At 38.2% G+C, this 21,997-nt stretch overlaps 1 protein-coding gene across 2 annotated transcripts in view; it reads right to left on the bottom strand.

The window, feature by feature from the left end:
- The window catches only part of LOC143143350 (cysteine-rich venom protein pseudecin), a 111,381-nt gene extending 89,706 nt beyond the window's left edge, over positions 1–21,675 (bottom strand). Inside the window, exons 1-2 of one of the 2 annotated variants that reach the window (XM_076304493.1) lie at positions 21,659–21,675; positions 20,557–20,613 (exon numbers count right to left, since the gene is read on the bottom strand). The gene's annotated coding sequence lies outside the window, so the exon portion shown is untranslated. Of the gene's footprint in view, positions 1–11,421; positions 12,397–20,556; positions 20,614–21,658 lie in introns of those variants that run through there. The other variant, XM_076304492.1, reaches the window with a different exon arrangement.
- Between the last annotated feature and the right edge of the window lie 322 nt (positions 21,676–21,997).

Here is a 21,997-nt window from a genome sequence, read left to right on the forward strand (position 1 = left end):
ATTTTACGTCCGCTACCTGGCCGGAAGTTCGACCAATTACGCGTGAAAAATCTCAGTCATTGCGCGAAATCGATAATGAAGTCACGGCGATGTCCGCGTCACCGAGGAACAATCCCGAGCTCTATCGAGATGAAAAATGAAGCTGGAAATTTTTCGAGCAATTTTTTCCGCGTCCAATAACTGTCTACAACAAACGCCCGGTATCGAAAAGCCCCGATCCAGTTATTGTGAGAATAAATACGATGTGGGTCACCTTCGATATTTAGTCTAGGAGTCGAAATTAAAATTGTGCGGTTCGTTTGACGGGGATTTCACAATTTTATCATCGTGCCCTTTATTACGATGTTCGATCATTTACAAAATGATACGTCTCGGTCGATTCATTGCTGAGAGAGACGTTCGTGGTGTTGAAATAATATTCTTGGTAATTGTGTAATTATATGTGGTAGAATATTCGGTATTCGAAATGAGAGGAAAATATGATAAGGAAATTTTTGGATAATAGAACAATATATATATATATTGAGTTCACGATCAATGGATATGTTGGTATAGCTGAAATGAAAATTGTGTCAGTCGTTTGATTTGTATTTGTAATTTTCTAACCTAATGTTTCGCTTCGGTATTAAACAATTTTCAAAAAGACACGTCTCCGTGAATCTATTTCTCAGAGAGACATTAACAATATCGAAATAATGTTTTTGTCTCGTTATAAAATTATGTACAGCAGTAATTATGTACATACATTGGTGTAACTGAAATTAAAATCGTGTTAACCACTTCATTTGTATTTGCAATTTTCAATAACGACCTCCGAAATTATTTATAATTCTCGTCGATCTATTACCGAGAGAGACCCCATTAACGTTTCCCAAGATATAAATTATCTCACGTTTTACGTTAAATTATCGTACGTTCGTTTCACTAACCCAATTCCTACCTGCATCTTTCAATCAGATACATTACCATTTTTATCGCTCTTTCGTAAATATATAAATCAAAATGAATCCAAAGCAGATGCTTTGGCACGGTGCTTGCGCACTGTTCCGATTAAAATAGTTCTCGTGGTAATAATTCCTTCAAACAAGGAATTATTAATGTACACGGACCAATTGTTACTATCAGAATTACCTCCGTTCGTTACGGAAGAAGTTCCAATAAAAGCGGAAGTATTCATAATCGATATGCTTTGTTTGGCTAACAGTCGTTCGTGTAGAACATGCGAATATCGGAAATTCGAACGATGATGATTCTGCAGTATTGTACGTTTTTACAACGAAAATGGAAATCACTCTCTCCGTTAACATTTCGATTCAACCTAACTGTCTACCCAAAGATTGAACTTAACCGTCTGCACATCTCCCAAGTATTCTTTTTTTTTTTTTAAACACGATACAAGAGATACTCGTAAAAGATAATTATCCTAGAGAATCACAGTTACGATAAGAATCTGTAGAGAAACACAGTTATCCCCGGTGGCTAGGAAACGTATGAAAAATGATGCGACGAAACGTCACCAACGTGTGCATACATCTCGCTTACCGTTAAGAACCTTCAATTACTATACCGGTTGAAAGTGTTACGTATTTGCATACCGTGCGTCGACCACAGTTATTAAAAAATAATTTCATACGACACAAAGGAGCTGTAATTGATCTTTTTGTTCGTCGTTAGATCGGTTATCTCCTCGCTCTCGCGTCGTTCCGTGGTTTATCGCGATGCAATTAATTTTGATTAGACGCTCTCGAGGCACCGTTTTCCCATCGAGCGCGCTCGCGCCGCGTACAAGTAGTATTCGTTGCAGTTTCCGCGTGTACTTAAAAAAAAAGGAACGAAGACGGGTCGTTTGCAGATTCATGTCTCGGAAGCAACGTCCCGAACTATCGCGGTGCATGACGGGAATTGTAAACCGGTGCGCGGCAACAATATTCATAAAATTCAATGGGCCCCGCAGCGCGAACACCGGGCGACCAATTTACACGTACGCGTAACAGAACGGAAGGAAACCGAAAACGCGGCCCGAAACCTCGAGATCAACGTTCCACGAAAAAAGATCGCTACGCTGGATACGTGCACCGAGGGAAGAATGGACGATCGTAATCGTAGTATTAAGTTTAAAGTGTTCAACTTTCTGGGGCGAAGTGACTCTTCACTCGAAATGGCCTGTGCTTCTTGAATGGAACTCTTTCGAAACTTTTGACGCACGAGTGTACCGTGTGTTCGGTCAGAAATATTTCCAGTGAAAATTATTCGGAATAGTTCCCACTAGGAGTTCCACTACCCGCACAACGTGCCATTTTCCAAGGATTCGTACGAGATATCGAAAATACGAAACTGTCAACAGCCGAGAATGTTGACGAAATTTTCAACGCCAGTTACGAATAAACTTGTACCGATAAATTCCTGCGTGTCACGAAAGCTCGATGTTCGTCGATACGTTACATACGCGAGGAAAGGGATGACAAAAATTATCAATTTACTTGCACATAAATTATAAAATACACACCTTCGTAGATCTCTCCGTTTTAATTACAATTAACGCGTCGACTGCCGCGCCAGTTTTCCAATTATTCAAACTGTGAAAAATAGAAACATTCGAGAGCTCTCCGCTTGTTATTTTCAAGCACGAGCCAACGACGGTGACATTATTTCAAAATTTACAAGTATCTTTCGAAACGTTGGTCACCGGTGACCACCGTTGCTCTCAACGTGTCAGCAGGATACGCGATCGATGGTCGGACATCGATACCGAAATACAATTCGACCAACGATCCTTCGAATTTAAACCACTGTGGATTCCGTAGCAATATTATTCCGGATAACTCGTGCAAATATTTCGTTGGTCTCGTACGAAAACGTTACCACCCCGTGAAGGAATCGATTTGTTCGTTTTCGAAGATCAAAGACGCGTTCACGTCAGAAAATATCCAGGCTTGTTACCGTTCCGGATTCCCGAACACGAAAACATTACAGACGAAACGCGAGCAGTCGATTCAGCGCGCAGATGTTATCCGAAAAATAAAAAAAAAAAAAATTGATCGTTTCGAGCACCGGTCCAAAAACGGCGATCTAATCCGCCCTAAACGTGTCCTCTGCAAAGCCGATACAAACGAATGAAAATTTAACGGCCGGCTTTAAACTAACACCGTCGTGCCTCGGTGCATCGTCACGCACTTTTTACGAACGTTCTACGAGGATTTAAAGTGGATTTAAATCAGACGGAGTACTGGGAAAATTCGGAGGCTGGCGAAAATTTCCATCTTTATTTCCTTTTAATTGGGAATTTCGCTCTTCGTATTTTCCGTTCTACGTCCCCCTCTCCCCCCACCCCGTGGGAACGATGCAGATGCACTGCAATTTACACGCACCTAACGTAACACGAAACACGAGCCAACACGTAACAAGGGTTCGGGAACTGGAAATGAGTCCTCTCTAAACATGTCTCGTCGAAAACTTGCACAGAATCCGCACGACCAATAGCGAGCCAGGATGAAAAGTTGCGTACCATCGTGGAGTTGAACGTCTCAAATAACACGTTTAGGACAACGACGACCGAAACTTGGCGTTTTAGGAACATGCTCCGGATTTCGAGTTTACTTATTTATGTTAAATGTATACGGTCGTGCATAATTATTACGCGCTACGGGATCGCGGTGTAATTAACAATCCGGGCTGCAGTGGCACTTTTTTGCCAAAGAAACGTACGAATGTGGGAAAATTGTGAGATTTTATTAAAGTAGATACAATTTGAAATTTGAAATTGTTGCACTTGATTTAGAATTATTAGAATGGTAAAAAGCGAATGGAAATAATATTTGATGTGAATTAACCGAAATCGTCAATTTGTGGAACATTCGTGACGAATGATTATATTGTGTTCGACATATGAAAATTTTAGGTAATATTTTCGAATAGATTTACATATATCTACGTTTACGTTGTCTACGTTGTCACTGTGGACAAAGATTTATCGTGTGAAAGCTACTCTTTGACAAGTTCTATGACGTGTCATTGCTCTCCATAAAGGTAAAATAGGGAAAATGACACTGTGCAACAACCCTCTGCAAACGAATGTGGTTAAATACACGGTGTTTACTATGTAAGGACGCTAGTTTGTTTTGTCGCCAGATTTCACTATAGTCGTTGTTGTTATTCGTGGCGTGGTTGTTGTTCAACTCCGATACCGACCATTCATTGTGGAGCTCGTAACGCTTCGATAATGTATTTTAGCGATTAAAACATTGTACAAAAACGAACAGTGAATAGGAAATTGTGTATGCGATGTATGCCTTCGACGAACCAAATAATAAACGCGTAACAAACAATTTCGAAACGCTGTACAGATCGCAAGATGTGCCGATTTTTATCTCTGGGATTACTCGAAGGAGTGTATTAACAAATCGACAACAATTTAGCAGCTTAAGCATTCGCGACGAAACTTGAACAAATTATCTTTGAAAGGTGCACGAATTTAATGGAAAATGATCGAAAGAGCCTGTATTTACAGAATCGATTATATGATCTATATAATAATACTTAAGTAATGTTATAAACCATTCGGTTAAACGATAAGTAAAATGAAGATCAATTTCAAGAGTTTTATTTAAAATTTATTACGAAACTAACCAGTGTCCTTACACAATAAACATTTCGAATCTTGGACTCTGTTGAAAAAATTCTAGTTAACAAGTGAATAAGTGGCTCGTAATTGAGCAGAAAATACAGGTTGTTAATCTACGAAACTACGTATAATCAAACCGATTTAGACATACGGAATTCAATTGCAGAATACAATAGCGACAAAGCATATCGCCAAAATAGAAGCCATGAGATCGATTATACTTCGAACAATAGTAGACGAACCACGGTACGTTAGAATCGAGGAAACAGCCGCAAGACCTAATAACATAATCATCGATACAGGTACGCCCTGTCCTACGTCAAGATAGTCCACTGAACTACATTTTTTATTTCTTACGCAACATTTTTTTAAGATCCCTAAGATCCTCCTATTCCACTTTCAAAATAACTAGCAATTCTGTGCAAACTATTGGGTTGTTCGGAAAATCATTTCGTTTTTCTTGGTGAAAATGAAACACGATTTTTTTAGAATGTATAAACATTTTATTAAATTATATATTCTCCATTTTGGAAAACGAAACGACTTTCCGAACAACCCAATAAATTCGGAAGTTCAAACTCTTGCCTTCTATTTTTTAATAGATTTTCTCTCGGTACAAATTACACATCCCCTGTTGTTACACCATACCTATAATACTCTCCTATGCAGACACTTTAAATAGTACAATTATTGCAGCTATATAAAGTGTATCGTTAAGCCAAGAAAAATTGGTACCTCGTTATCCCCTTATCCTTCGTACGTCTCCTTATTAGTTCGGATACGAGAGACTCCGTTATTGGCATTGGCAAGTGCCAATTCTTCGACGATTAACCATGGTAAAAATCAGCAAAGGTTCGAAATGATTTCGACTGGATCGTATCGACGTTTTCCACGAAAGCCAATAAAGAGGCGTGCGAACAAGGCGTGGAAACCAGCACGAAAGAGTACGTGGATGGAAACTGGTGTAGCTCGAGGTCCTTTCACAGCCCCTAACACGAAACCGCACTTCGACGGCATTTGCGTTTTAACGCGCAACGCTTTTACTCGGACCAAATCGGCCCCTTTTCTCGTTGCCATCCCGCCACTGGGAACCGATCCGCCCGATTGTTCGATTTATTTCAACTTGTTTTCAACTGCTTTTCACCGCCAGTCAAGCCTCTTTCCCATTTAGGAAACAACATGGCGTCAAACAACTACTCGTCGCGATTAGCGAACGCAAAAACTCGACGTTTGCTCCTTTGTGACTCGTCCTCGATAAAAATCACCGACTCGGAGACTTTTAACGGGTTGCGGTGGATCTCGCTCCACGAATGGACACTTTTTACCGAAATTAAGAGACGAAGAGGCGAGTGTACTATTCAACGAGGACAGTGAATGAGAGATAAATGCACAATATGTCGATTATGAGAGTCTTGAGTTACTTTAACTCTTTGGGGCATAGTGGATTAAGAAACGTTTCACTTTTCTAATACTTTGATATGCATGGTGAGATACTTTGTAACCTACCATGAAAAATTACAATAAATGAGAAATAAATGCACAATATATCAAGTATGAAAGTCTTGAGTTACTTTAACTCTTTGGAGCGCCTTAAGAAACGTCCTATTTTTCTAATACTTTAATATGCATGGTAAAATAATTTTCAACCTATCATGAAAAATTACAATGATTGAGAAATAAATGCACAATATATCGATTATGAGAGCCTTGTGATACTTTAACTGTTTGGGGCACCTTAGGATTAAGAAACGTCCCACTATTCTAATACTTTAATACACATGGTGAGATATTTTTCAACCTACCATGAAAAATTAACGAAGCTGATATTTCTCGAGCTGTCGCATTTCTAGCAGGGCTGCTACGTTAAAAATGAGCGTAGATACCGCGTTAACGAAATAAATAGTAGTATATTTAAAAATAATACCAGTCGTTCGTTAAACATCATAACGATGTTTACAACGTTTTAACAAGCGGAGATGAATTTTATGGGAACTCACCGCGTTAAATTACTGTAATCTGTTGTTAAACTATACACGCGAATAAACTGCTCGAGCCAAAGGGACATTAATTTTTTAATCGATGACCAGTTGCTTCCGTCGGCCCTCTCCGCTCAATAAATTAAGTAACGTATCGATCGCATCGTTAACAAAGAATTTCGTTCAACGACAAAAGTGAAGTTGTCGTCGTGTCCATGGCTAGTGAAATATTTAACGAGCTATCCGCGCACGATCCGTTCTGCAAGCTGCGTGCACCACGAGCGATTAGAATTCGTTTAAACATTAACGCGAGTTGACGGAACGGCTATCCATTCCCTCCTCTGTACTCTTTTTTATTCTTATTTTTTTTTCTCCCCAGTCGAGTACGCGAAATAACAATGTTAATAACGTGAAAGCTTCAACGAGAATCACGCTCGGTGCAAACGAAGGGAACAGAATAACGTTAGAGCGTTTTCTTCGAAACGTTCTAAATTTTTATCCACCGTGCATCATAATTATTCGTCGCGTTGTAATTATTCAGGTTTGCCTTCGAATCGCTCCGAAACTATAAAATAATTTTTATAAAACGTTACGCGAACTGAAGACCATAGATGATGGTTTGTCCATCACCTGGCGTGAAACAGAGACGGTACTTTTTAATTCTTCGAAGTGACGAGTGTGAACGAATCAGCTTCATTATTTTCAGTTCGCGTTTGAACCGCTTTTTTGTGAAATTTACCAAAAACTACCGGCTATTTTCAACTTTGTGAATTTGTTAAAATATTCGTCCGTGAGAAACAAAAACGAAGTAACGGCTGTAACACTTAGGAGCACGAAGTTTCGAGCGAAAAGATACACTAACGATACTTTAATTATAGAGATTTAAATATTGACGCAGTTTTTTGACAACGTTCTTCTATCGTCCGTTTCGAAAATTTGTTTCGAAAGCAATGTTTCGATTCCCGCGCTTCAATGCTTTTTCCATCTGGTAACAATTATGGAAGAATTTTACGAAAATAACTTTTCCGAATCAGGACAGACCGCAGAATATTTATTCACTCGTGTCTCTTGAATAAAAACGATGCTCTGTTACGCGAAACGTGTAACATCAAAGTTACGATGGACATTTCTGTATTGTTTCTCTCGATTTTTGTACTACTGTTTTTGCTCCTACTGTTCCATTCGAACAAATTTTAATTTTATTCAGAAAATTATTCTAAACTGGAGTCATTCTCATCTTCGACGTAACTCTATGTAAGAATACAAAGAGTTTCGTACGAAACATGCTAATGGACAAAAAACATAGTTTAGAAAATAAAAAATTCGACATTTAAAACACGTTCAAACGTTTTGGCTTATCTTTGACGAGTTCCACTAACCGAATAATAATTATTTTACCTACAAGTCCAAGACACCCTGTATATGAACTCATTGAGCAAAACTTCACGGAATGGAAGCAAACAGGAAACATTCTTAAGATTAATCATCTACATATGCAAACAGGTGTTGGGAAATACGATTGTGCAGACCGCTGATGAATCCGGGATATGCAAGAAGATAAATTCTCCTTGAGAGAAAAAAAAAGAGAGAAATAAACATTTTTGCATCGCCATTGTTTTTCCGAGCGATTCGTCTTCGATACAGCTACGTATCTCATTGAACAACTCGGCAATGCTGGTGGGTCATTTCTCAAACGTGTACCAAAACTAAAGGCACTTTCGTAGCATCGAATACTCGAACGAACCTGTTTCAAAATTTGCATAAGCAAACTCGCACAAACGGGACAAAAGGCAGCACTGCGCAGATAATTTAAACCGAATAATGCCTTCATGAATATCCGAATTATAATACAGATGAAACGATGAATTACTCTTGAACTGACAAAATATTCGAAGCGGAGAAGTTCCCGATAAAACCGTACGCGTCAAAAGCCCGCAAATCCATTTTGCGCTCGACAGACTCTCGAACGCGAAACAGTTCGAATGGCAGTTTGGTCTTGCCTCGAAGACGTAACACGGAACAATCGAAAATTACGGGATAGGGTCGATACGGATAACTTCGGCCATAGAGAACAATGTATCCCAATGTTTTCGTGTTCGTCCCTATTTCACGGTTTGCGGGCTCACAGATTGTTCGAAACACCATAGAACGAAAGTAAAGATAAATTTTTTTCCTTCCTCGCTTCGGATGGTCAAACACACTTGTTACGAAAGTTTCGTTTCCCTATTTGATCACAAAGAGCAACGGTTAGTAATTTCTGATTACTACGTACATTTCAACGTGCCGTTTACGCCCTCTTATATTAAATCTCTTTTTAAATAAACATTACGTTTATTTAAACGTAACGATAAACGATGAATTATGAAGCTGTTCTTCTGTCCATAAAACGATACATATTACTTTGAATTCAAATTTTCGTGCACGAATGTTTTCTTTCTTTCGCACTATTTTTTAGGGAAAAATGATGGATGTGAGTAATCGAATCCGCTTGGCTTAACAACTTTATTTTTTTCTAAAGAAAACCTGAATAAAGGTTCGAACGTTAACTAAACATTACGTTTACGCGACTTAACGATAAATTAAGAAACTGTCCTCCCTCCGATAAAACGAATCATATTACTCTGAATTCAAATTTCTGCGCACGAATGCTTCCTTTCCTTCGCATTACTTTTTAGGGAAAATGATGGTTGTGAGTAATCGAATCCAGTAAATGTAACAACTTTATTTTTTTCTAAAGAAAACCCGAAATAAAGATTCGAATAAATAAACATTAAATAAACATTACATTTACGAGATTTAACGATAAATTAAGAAACTGTTCTCCCTCAAATAAAACGAAACATATTACTCTGAATTCAAATTTCTGCGCACGAATGCTTCCCTTTCCTTCGCATTACTTTTTAGGGAAAAATGTTGGTCGTAAATAATCGGATCCACTGGACCCAACAACGATACTGCTTTACCCGAAGAAGATACCTTAAGGTTAACACGCATCGCGAACCAAACGGGAGTCGAACTTATCCCACGCGTCTTCCGCGCATATAAATGCGAATGCAGATGTAACCGTGGTTTCCAGCAACCATGGCCGCTCGATTTGAACACCAGATGCAGCTTGTAGACCAGTAGTTAACTGCTGAATTGCAATACTAGCTTTTTACATTTGACCCGAATCGAGGCCGGCATACACACGCGAACGGGGCGCATAATATTTCCATGAAACATCTAATACAACCGACTGCGAATAAATTATAGCGTCTCTCTTTCGTGTTATTCCGTCACTGTTTATGCGCTTTATTGCTTAAATTATCGTTTAACCCGCTCCAGAACCTATTTCCAAGACGCGTCAAAGAGACTTCGTTTATCAAGATGATCAAAAATTCTTTTTAACGTACACTGGAGAGCTAATGACAGATCGGAATTTATGAAACCCGATATCGTTTAAACTCTTACGAAACAAGTACGCTCACTTGTAACGCGAAAATGTCTATCTGTGATATCCGTGCTTTTCTAAAATTGTACGACTCGAGAATTCCATTGCACGCTCGTAACTTCTCGTGTGAAGAAACAACGAACCTGACTGAACAAAAAATTCTACTTCTTTCAACGAAGACCAATGAACTCTTCCCTTGAAAGTGAAACCATTTTCCTTATGTCTCTTTAGATTTTTGGATTTTTAAATACGGTACATCGTTTGGAGAAATCTTAGCGTTGTTCGAACAAATCAACGACCGTGTAAAACAACAACACTGTGTAAATTTTTTACCAAAGACGATTTTTTACCAAGATTGATTTTTCGTACAGTGCGTCCATCGAAACGAAAATTTCCGATCGACGTTCTCATTGTCCGTCTAAAACCTAAAAACGAATATCAACAATGTTCGTAACAATTCTGTTTCCGTTCCCATTCGCGAGAAACAAAGAAACCGAACCACGGATGTATACTTTCGTTTGAATCGCCAACTTGCAGAACGGTTTGCGCAAATTCGTCGCAACCGTCAACTGTGGCTGAATATCAATTCTGTAAAGGCAATTTTACGAGCAAACATTTACAACACTCGACAGATGTCGATATATTACTTCGAAATCGAATACGTTATGCCGGACATTTTGTCAATAGTTGGCAAGAACAAAACACGAGCCACCTTTCATCAAGTATAAATACCAATACGAACGAGAATAATAGATTCCACGAAATTTATCAGATTGAAAACTACCATCGGAACGTTGAAACAGCTGTTTCAAATTTGTCGACGATGAAACTGGCCGAATGCAACGCGTTAAAAGTTAAATTACGCGCGACGCGTTAACCAATCTCTGTACACACTGCTACGGGAAAGTTTCCTATCGCTCAACTTCTTTTACAAGTTACGCTTATTGTCTGCGATTGATCGTTACTTAACGATAGGACGACGATCCGACGAACAGGAATTTCGAGAAGATCGAGCGAAGAAAGAAAAATACGATCCGAAAATCACTAAAGGACTCTCGATACCGAGATTCGGTTCCAGAGATTACCATCCAGAAATATTCCCCTCGAGAGGTTACCAAAACACCGCGAATAAATATTTATAACGTATTATTTACCTTCCAACGTATCCTACCTGTACACGTAACGAAAGTTCCAGTCTCTCGGGTTGAGATATTTACGAATTCCACGAATGAGAATAAGTGATCGCGAACTTTTAGAGCTGCAGCGTATTTCACGCGAGGGCGACACGATTTCCTGATCGGACACCCAACACGCGTGTAATAACGTTTACTCCCTGGTTGATTTTCCATACGAGATACATTTCCCTCGATCGACTTGTGCAGAGCACGACTCACCGTAATTTCCGTCGAATAAGTTGAAAGTTGTCACAGGGAGGTCTCGGTGATCAATTAGGAACGATCGTCGCTGCTCCAAGACGATCACCGTTGAGCTCAGTCGCCCGTTAACCAGCCCGATCTCATGGTAAGTAACTGTTTTCTATCAGCTCACCGTGCACTCGGTTTTCACACACCGCGAGCACAGATATCCACCGACCGAGTAGCCGAACTTCGATATAACAGACCGCCGTCGATAGTTTCCAACTTGTTACACGAACGACCTCGTCAGAATATCGTCAGATCGTGGGACTGGTGACGTATACTACCCGAGCCGAGCGTAGACAACACGTCCAGGTAGCATCGTCTCCCTCGAAGCAATGAACGATCGTTGGTAGATCGAAGCATAGCACAAACAACGCGCGACAATCACGAGTCCCCTGTTCTTGGAATCCTCGCTGGTCCTCGGGTACCAGGTATCCGTGTCAACGAAAACACCGAAAATCCTTGGGACCACGTTGTGCACGTGTCGGTTCGACGAAACCGAACGTTCGTGGAAAATTCTCAACCGCGTACCGCGACCGAGTGACCGGTCGCTCGCGTAATACTGATCAGTGTAGTATACAACAGGACACCGACTCTCTCGGTCACGATGACACGGAACGTTTCTCGGAACAGTTTATACACTCGGTCGATCGTATTCGTGGATCTCTCCGTTGGACATCTCGGTTCGAAAATCGTTCGAGTTCTTTCAAGGGCAAGGTTCTTCGCTCGTACGTGTGTCCGATTCCACTGGTTGCGATCGTCCACGGGACAATCTACGCGACGACACCCGCGTGCACTCGATCTTCTTTCGTGATTCCTCGAAATTCGATTCGATGGACCAAGGTGTCGCGTTTTATCGATTCTCGAACGCGATGGTGGAGCGTCGGGGGCGATCGGTCATGACGGTCGACGAAAGAGGTGATTCTTCTCCGAGCAGTTGAACGTAACTGGCACCGGGTGCTCGCGCGCCACTACGAAAAGGGTCACCTGGAGCAGAGCGAGGAGCGTTCCGTGGCGCGGCGAGGCGCGTCGCGGCGCGCGTCTCTCTGTGCGACGCGAGCCGAACTGGCGCAAGCTCTTCCTACCGACCGACCGGCCCGAAAATTCGCGTACGCGACCCTTCGCGCTGTCGCGAGCGCGCCAAGATCACCGCGCGACTCTACCCCGTTCGGTTTTTATCGGCCATCTCGATCACCGATCGGTAATCGATCGCTGGGTATCGTTTGGGGAAAGCTGGATCGCGAAGCGAATCGTTCGCGAAGCGAAATTTCGTTTCGCTCGATCTTCGATCTATTTCGCGTCGGATACGACTCGAAGGAACAAATGTTGCTCGGTTGGGCTCGATAAGTGTATCTTATCCAAAGTAATAGTTGACCGATAATAACGAAGGTTTATTCGTACATAACGAAGGTTTATGCGAACACAATTTAAGCAGAAGAGTAATCTTGAGTCTAGGATGATGCGATTAAGTAAATGATGCGGATCTAGGGAAGGTAGATTGTTGTCGCGTGCTGAATTGATCTTGCGTGATCGGTGAACGAAGAGTATGAAATTTGATGCAATGTACAAGAAGGATTTATCGAAACTTGAGTAAAATTTAAGCAGAGCTTTGGAAGGTGGATAACTGTCGATCGAGTGTCTAGGATGATCTAATTAAATAAATGGTTAGTGAGGATCTAGGAAAGGTAGATGGTTGTCAGGTAGATGATCAGTAAACAAAGAGTATGAAATTTTATAGAATATACAATAAGGATTTATCGAAATTGAAGTAAAATTTAAATAAAACTTGCAAAGGGAAACGCGCGAAGGTAAATGATCGCTTAACGAGTGTCTAGGATGATCTAGTTAGGTAAACAGAGGATGAGGATCTAACGAAGATTGTCAAGGAATTGTTTAGAAACTGTCTAGAAAATCGATAAAGTTTCAAAATATTAACTACAATGCTCGATCAATCTGAAATTGTTCCAGAATAATTTTTTTGCACGGTGTCGTAACTTTGGAGGGTACGATAGAAAAAAAGGCCGACAAAAAATTTCAACCTCTGCGGATAAAGTTTTCAAAATTATGGACGAAATCCAGGGTATTTACTATGTAAGGTCACTACTTTGTTTTGCAATAAATTTTAAATAAAACTCTTGAAATTTATCTCTCTTTTACGTTTCGTGTATTGGGTTAATGACATTATTTATGGAATATAGTATTTTATCGGTCAAATGACCACCTCTGACCACGTTGCAAATATAGATTCTTTCGATTATATTTTTCATCACGTTCGAGCACGTATCGGGGGTAATTTGTTTAATTTCGTCGCGAATGTTTTGCTCGAGTCGTTGAATTATTGTCGATTTGTTAGCGTAAAGTATTTCCTTTGCATGGCCTCGAATAAAAAAATTTGGTACGATTAAATTAGACGATCGAGGTGGCCAATCGATATAACTAAATTTTGACATAAGACGATTTGCAAATGTGTTCTTCTAAATTTTCATGGTTACTTGAAAATTTGTAAGTTTATTTATTTGTGTACTGATGCCACTTGGCTAAAAAGTATGAAATCTAAAAAATGCATTTGAGAAATCTAAGAAATGAGTTCAAGCAGTTTATAGATCATTTTTCTATTTCTCACGGTTATGATCATATTTTACTGCATTTTTTAAACATCAACAGATTATCAATTATACAATTTCTCGAAGTACTTATTTTCATGTTTTTGCAAAGGTTATTTAAAGACAAACCAAACCATTCTCATTTAATCGATCTCGATATGATATTTAAACATTCATTTTCAGACAAAATGGTACAGTTTTCAAAAAGAAAAATAGAGAGAAGTCCTTGAAGAAATTGTCCAAAAAAAATTATGGACCATCGTAATATGTGTAACTGCTGCTTTTAATGTTTTCCAAACTACGTTGAAGAGGAAGGTAACTCCCTATAGAGAAAATCCTCAGTAGTCGTTCAATATTTGTTTGGGATCGTTGTAAACAATGTTTACACACGAAGAAGAACGAGGACGAAGACATTGTCTACACGTGTAGCATATGTAAATAATTGCACGTCATCTTGCCCTATGTATTACACAAGACGGGACACCATTATGATCAAATTGTATTTCATACTGTTTGTGTATAACTTAGGGAACTTATTTTACTATACTTTGACAAATAAGTACTGGCTCTGTATCTAACATTATTTATAAATAAATCATCGACGAGTATAATATCCTAGAGTCGTTTACTCTCAACGTCCCCATTTAGTCCCTATCTATTATAAATCTATAAATGATCTTCCGTTATACAAATTTCGATGTAATATTATTGTGTATATATACAATAGAAATTTTGTACAATAGAACCAAAACAGATACACGATCAAATAGGAAAATCCCAGCTCGAGAAATATTATTTCTTGTAAAATTGGAACGCGTTATTCTTATCAAAGCTTAATGGAACTCCGGACGAAGTTTTCACAACAATCGAAAAGGATTGAAAAACATTCGCGGTGTAGAAAATATTTGTAAAAGGCTCTCCTTCCGGTGGAAAGCTACGAAATATTTGTCTCAAATTTTCACTGGTTTCTGCAGTGCGGTTTTTTCTTTTCCCCCATGAAAATAAGACACGGAGAATAAGAAGTTCCGGAGTACGGAAAAGTGCATTCTTTTGCAAGGAGTTGCGCGCCATTAAAAGCACTTAGAACGGGATCTTCAAACGAACCGATACAACGATTCTCGAATACTCGCACTGATCACAGCTCGAAGAAAAACACGGGAGAACAACGCAGAGACGTTTCTCACTATCTGAAACTCGGCGTTCAAAAATTCAATTGCCGTTATACCCCGAAACCTCGAGCTTCAATCTTGCGCAGATGTATGCACGATCTTGTACACAATACCGTGTGCATCGAGGTTGCAACATTTCCTTCGGAAATCAAATTACAAAGATACATGCGCCCGGATGAATACGAAAGCTCGACAAACGATGCTCTCCGTGGAAATTACGAGTGTACAAATAAATAAAACTGCCGCCGCTATCAAACTGAGCGAAAAGTGAAATAAAATTATCCACGAATGTATAGAGTACGGGGTGTACGTGAAACACTACGGCGGAGGCAAGTTGTACAGGAATAAATTGAAAGAAGTACACAGTACGAAAGATAAAACCTCTGACTGAGACGCTTTAAACTTTTGCCACCTAGCCGCGCGAAAACTCCTAAATGACCTTTTATATCGCGGCAAGCAAGACATTTATGAATAAAATAGAACAACTCTTCCATAATGTTCCAAAAATTCTTTCACGGAGTACTGCGGATGAAACTGGGTGACCTTGCATTCTTGTCCTTGCCAGTTTCGTAACTGTACCTTCTAATGACGTTTCATTCGCACGTGTTACAAAATTGTTTGATAATTTCTGTTAGAAGAGTTCTGTTAGAAGTACGAGTTATTGCGAAAAAATAAGAAGCATTGGCAATGTTGACCGATTGGAGTTTTCTTGCACGATCCGAAACGTCGTTGTCCAATGTATTCAAACTTTTGACGATACAAAGTTAACTCGTCCACTTTTAATAAGTATAATAGGACACCGTGAGATCTTTGATTTGTAATCGCGGATCTTATATTTCCAGCACCTGTGCTAAAATTTCATCGTTCTGTATCGAAATACTAACGAGATCGTCACGTGTACGAAAATCCCTTTTGGTCTGTCAAACTTTCGCAAATGACAGTCGATACTGCGCCAATGAAACTAACACACTTCGGCATACATATGTCATCGTTGCAAATTCGATATATTTTCTGGAGGTACGCCTGATATACCCAGACTATCAACGTCATCGAATAACAGTGACGTATTGCTCTCTTTTTAAATTTCTTTTTACAGGTTTGAGTTACTTTCTCAGAAGTTATTTAAAGCGAATTATCCGCATAGTAAGCACTATTAATCGACGGTTTGCAAATTTTTTGAAAAAAGGCTCACCTAAAAGAAAACAGACTTCCATACCCAAGAAACACCTAGAATATTTCTTACGTTTATTTTAATTAATTCAAAGTTAAGTTAATTTGTTCACTTTTATCTATTGAATTTTGTTGTCTTCGTTGAATACAAGAAATTATTTAAAGAAACCCTTTGACCAAATTAAACACTCGCAAAACTCTCGAATTAATGAGTAAAAGATATTTATTATCGTACGAATGGCAAATAAGTGGATAAGAAACAAAAAATCGCGGAAAACCAATAGGTATCTATATTTGTATAACTTTCTCGGATCAAAATTTATGGAATATATTAAATCAGATAAGTGGTACATTTCAAACGACAGTAGTTAAACTGTGATATTAATGAAGTTATCCAAACTTCTCTACATTAAACAATTTCTTCCCCGTTCCCCGAAAACTTAGGACGTCGAATGAATATTAATGACGCAGTTCGTTCAAATACCACGATACAATTCCAACTGCAATTAAAGAACAAAGATGATTTTACAGACACAATGTACAATAAAGAACAATTAAAGAAATTAAATTAAACGTCTTATCCCCATTAAAGTTGTCGTTATTTATTTCATCTGCGATCTTCTCCGTTCGTTTTTATCGCATTAAGTGTCTTTAAGAAATTCATCTTTCTTTTAATTGTACGGCTCAGATATAATACCTTTTTAACTTTGCTCGTTCGGATGCACACAAATTTCTGTACAAGTGAAAGTACTAATAAAAAAATTTACATCTCGTTCGCGATGGTACGATACTTGTTCGCGCTATTTTTAAAAAGTTTCACGAAGCCCAATAAAGAAATCTTGAAGCGCACGGTCTCAAGTATAACGAAATGAGGCGGCAACCTAATTAGCGCGAGAAAAAAGAAAATTCCAGACGCTCATTACCGGATAAATATGTCTCGCCTCAAATGGTTGTCAAGCAAAATGTATGCATAATAAAATAAATGACGGGACTTCAACCTTCGTTTCTTCCCTAATTGTCGGCCTTGATCGTTTTAGCCACGAAGTATGAAAAATAGATTTTTGCTCAAGTTTCTTTTCCGGTTCGAAAAAGAAATTCAAATTCGTTTAAAATTTTTGCTCTCGTAATTAATTTTCCAACTCAAACGAAACCGTTTGATCAATGCTCCAAGAGTACAAACAACAAACACTTCCATCTTTTTTATTTTGAATACTTATTTCAAAGTAGAACTTCTTTCAATTTAATAAGTTGAAAACCTTTCGAAATGCTTTCGCGAGAAACAATTTTTCGTTCCCAATCACGAATTAACAATACAGTATATATAAAAGGTATTTGAGATTACATTTTGTAACTTTGAAATCTTCAAAAATATAAAGTCTGTACAAAATTAATGTCATTTATTCGACGTACCTCGTTAAAGAGAATATATATTTGTAATCTTGAAATCTTAAAAAATACAAGACCTACAAAAAATATACTTTTTCAGGAAAACACTTTTTTTGTACTATCAAAGCTGATGCAGTTATTTAACTTCTATCTTTCATTAAACGTTACGAAGAAACTTTAACTAACAGAATTAATTCAATTGTACTACAAGTACTGTTTTTCATTGCTAATAGCCAACGTTTAGGCGTCGAGAGATACAGTGCTCCATTTTTATTTTTCAGCTCGACCACGTGGTTCATTCCTGCCAAAATTACATTCCATTGCCCCTTCAACATTAACAAAACCAAAATCGGACGTAACTTTATTTTCACGAACGTATAAGCTGACGAGTGTGACATTCACGCGGTACTTCCCACAGCTGTTGAAAAACTTTTCATTTTAAGTGCTTGAAGTGTCTTCTGCACAGCTTGTTGGAACAAAGTAAATGCCAAAACCCTCTCTGTGCATTGCGCGGCTTGTTACACGAGTATAAAGCCGCTCTTATGCATACATAACCATGTTTTTCAATGAAATCTCATATCTTTCGATACATCGATCGTAATTTTCCATTCACGATTGAAGGACCTCTGCAGAAAAAGATAAGGCCTGTTTGTATATTGCGCGAAAACCGCTATAGAAAAAGATAAGACGTGTTTACAAAAGTAAACTATTCAAACGATATTTGTGTTTTGAGTTTGTAAGGTACTTTTACTATATTTGTATATAGCGCGAAGACCTCTACAGAAAAAGATAAGACATGTTTACGAAGAAGTTATATAAGCCAACGACGATGTGGTGAGAAATACATTGTAAGTAAAATAGTGAGGTATCGCGTACCCCGATCAATTTTTTTTTTTTTTTAATTTAGATCGTATATAATCTATTAATTCAATGTCAAATCTATCTTCTTGTATTCTATCTTTGTTTATTCTAAAATACAAATGTCGAGCTTTATTAAACTTAATCATACGATAGTTTTCTTTAAATTAAAATCTACTAATTAAAAATCAATTTAACAGAGCTGTGCAACAACGAAATCGTTCCCCAAGAATATTAAATTTCTTTAAAATAACACCTACGACAAGCATTCGTATCACCTACAAGTATCTCGATTTACCACGAACATTTCGAAGTGTTAATTGCATCTAAGAATTTAGTACTAAAAACAGTATCGTTAGTAATAATTAATACCGAGCGAAAATTAATATTAATTCGATGATTGAAGATAATATACACAGCTCGCATGAAATCATCCGTGGGTAAATATCGTTTCGTATTTTCGTCTGTAATTTTTCAATCGAGCCTTAAATAACCTGTTTCCGTATGAAAACAAATACAATGTCGTATATTTTTTTTTTTTTTTTTTTTTTCAGACACGTAGAATATACTTGCAATGTTTGACACCTAAAAACAGGAACACTCTGCATACCGTTTCAACCGAAGAAAGAACATGACTGGGTTGGAAACTTTTGCGGTGTCGTTGCACACAGAATTTGCAACAAAATCTGCAGCACACCCCCACTGTTGCAACTTCGACAGAAACTGCATCAGTCCGCCCTGTACGATTTAAGAGCTGCACGCCACCCTCACCGGGAACAGTTTCGTCCACACTGCATACAGGACGTTCTTGCACAGAATTCTTTGCGCTCTGACATGCTCAACCCTCCACCCTTCCACCACCCTTTCCCCTTCTCCTCCCCCCTAACCTTCTCTATTCCGAACCACCTCGTTAAAACCATTTCCGGACGGAGACTGGCTTTCGAACCAGTCGTCCGGTTCCCATTAAAACCGGATATCTACTTTTTTCCAGTTCGATGGGAAAGCTTGGTATCTTGCAGTATCGTTAATTTCGGTGTAATTACAAAAAGGCTGGACCAAAGTAACGAACGCGATCGCGGGACACTTTGAATGAAATCCCTGAATTCGTTTGCAAGAAACGGTACACTGAATATGTATGTAGATGTATATGTATAACGTTCGAGCCCTTGTGTCTAGCTTCAAGATGACGGATTATGGTTTCCGAACGTTTACAATGGCACGGTTTTAACAAACGTTGTACGGAGGTAAGACGATGAAAAATTAATACAAATGCTAGGTTTCCGTAATAAAAGATTGAAAACTGATATTCGTGTAATAGACTAGTTTTAAGCGTTTGCAACAACGATCGCTAGATTTCATACAATAAATATTTCTGATGTAAACATTCGCTTTTAATTACGAATTTTTTACCGTAAAAGTGAAAAAGTATTTCGATCTTTTCTATAGTTCACTTCAATATGAGATTAAAAAAATTGAATCGAAATAAAATTTATTTGTACTAGAGATCATTCATATCGAAACAATACAATATAGATTATGTGTTTGCGAGCACTTTGAACGTATTTGCTGATAACATATTGATTACAAATAAAAAATGAAACGTTTGCAAACAGAGATTTATGAAATCTTTTTCCCCGTTTTGTAACAATCAATGCACAGACTGCATCTCCGATATTCGTTAGTCTCTTTTATATTTAAAAAACGAAAAATTAAATGACTAAAGAAAGAAGTGATACAAATACAAGTGTATGTATAATCGTATTTCAATGTTCCTTTGCACAAAATCACTCGTGAATATAATCATTTAGAGTGTGACTTTGTACTTGAATGGTTATTAAAATCTTAATAATTTGTAACAACTTAATTTAACCGTGGTCTCCTTAAATTGTAATGGTAGAATCTACATAAATTTAAAAGGTACTCACCAAAGAGCAATGAAATTTTAATTGACGGGCTGCGATATACCTCCAGTCTCTTCCTTCCTGCAATGAAAATTTAATACAATAATAATAATACAAAAAAGGAAATAAAGCAATGAGTAAAAGGAAAGACAAATAAAGAAGATTGATAATTATAAAATAAATATACGTAACGATACAAAGACGATGTATAGTTGTATATTATTGATATAACCTCTACAACAATTTTTATAAAACAAAGATTGTTTTGTGTACTACGACGAACTACAATCTTTTCTTGAAAATATAGACACAAAATTGCTAGAGAAACACGTGTTACATATTTTATTTCCTCTGATATTTTTTCAAAGATGCAACGATGCATCTACAAGATGCAATTGCATCTCATAATAGAGCTATGTAACCTTTTTAATCATTTATTTTAAATTAGATAAATCGTTTCTATTAGAGTTAAACCGCGTACAATTCGTTTTATCAATATTATAAGTACAATATTAGGTTCGATGTAACTATTTCTACCAACGAAGACCTAAATATTACAATCGAAAACTCTGATAAAAAATGTTTAATCCGGAATAACCATCCACTGCGGAATAATTCATTTATTTTACGTTCGATCGTCGTGAAATTCAAATGATGTACGAAAACACGACGATAAATAAAATACGAAATGATCTCGTAAACTACTCCACTTTTCGATACACCTGTCTGAATGTATCTTTATATACGCGGAGTGAATGAAAAATATTTATTCGTGCGAAAACTTTCTATACTCCCGCTAAAAAATACGGGTCTCGCATTTCGCCGACGTATTGTCGCATCTGCGCAAAACTAGGATAGAAGGAAGATAAATTTCGTTAAACCGTTCAACAGTTTCTCCAATCAATTTTTTCCGTTCGTGTTGATTTATTGGATGGTAAATGTGGATCGTTGGAAAATTTTATAGGAAACTTTATTGTACGTTTGACGATCGAAATATCGATGCAAACAAATGGACGATATTTCTCGAGCGATCTCCACTGTTCGAAGTATCGGTACACAGAGGCACAAGACGAACGAAGAAGACACCAACGGAATCGATCGAAACCGAAACGGAACTGACGTTTACCACACTGTAGAAACTGCTGGGAATCCGTAGAACACTGACGATCTGTACGAGTCTATCGTATCTTTTATAGCCTTTGCAAACGTTCACGATTCCGTCTATTGATGAGCAATAATCAGTTAGAAACCTTGGGTAAATGGCCGATACGAGGCGCTTAAATTATCCTCGTGGAGCGAGAAGAAAATCGAATTCCCCTCGTGCAATCAACGATGTGGCGATCGGCCGATTGGAAACCGACGTTTCTGCATGCGCGTGTGATAAATAGTGTATGTAATTGATGGACATTTTTCCTTTATTATTTCTTTTGCAACGACTCCGTGAACTGTCGCTACGTCCTTGGGA

This window comes from Ptiloglossa arizonensis, chromosome 2 (assembly GCF_051014685.1).
Source record: "Ptiloglossa arizonensis isolate GNS036 chromosome 2, iyPtiAriz1_principal, whole genome shotgun sequence".
In the NCBI taxonomy this organism is placed as follows: domain Eukaryota; kingdom Metazoa; phylum Arthropoda; class Insecta; order Hymenoptera; family Colletidae; genus Ptiloglossa; species Ptiloglossa arizonensis.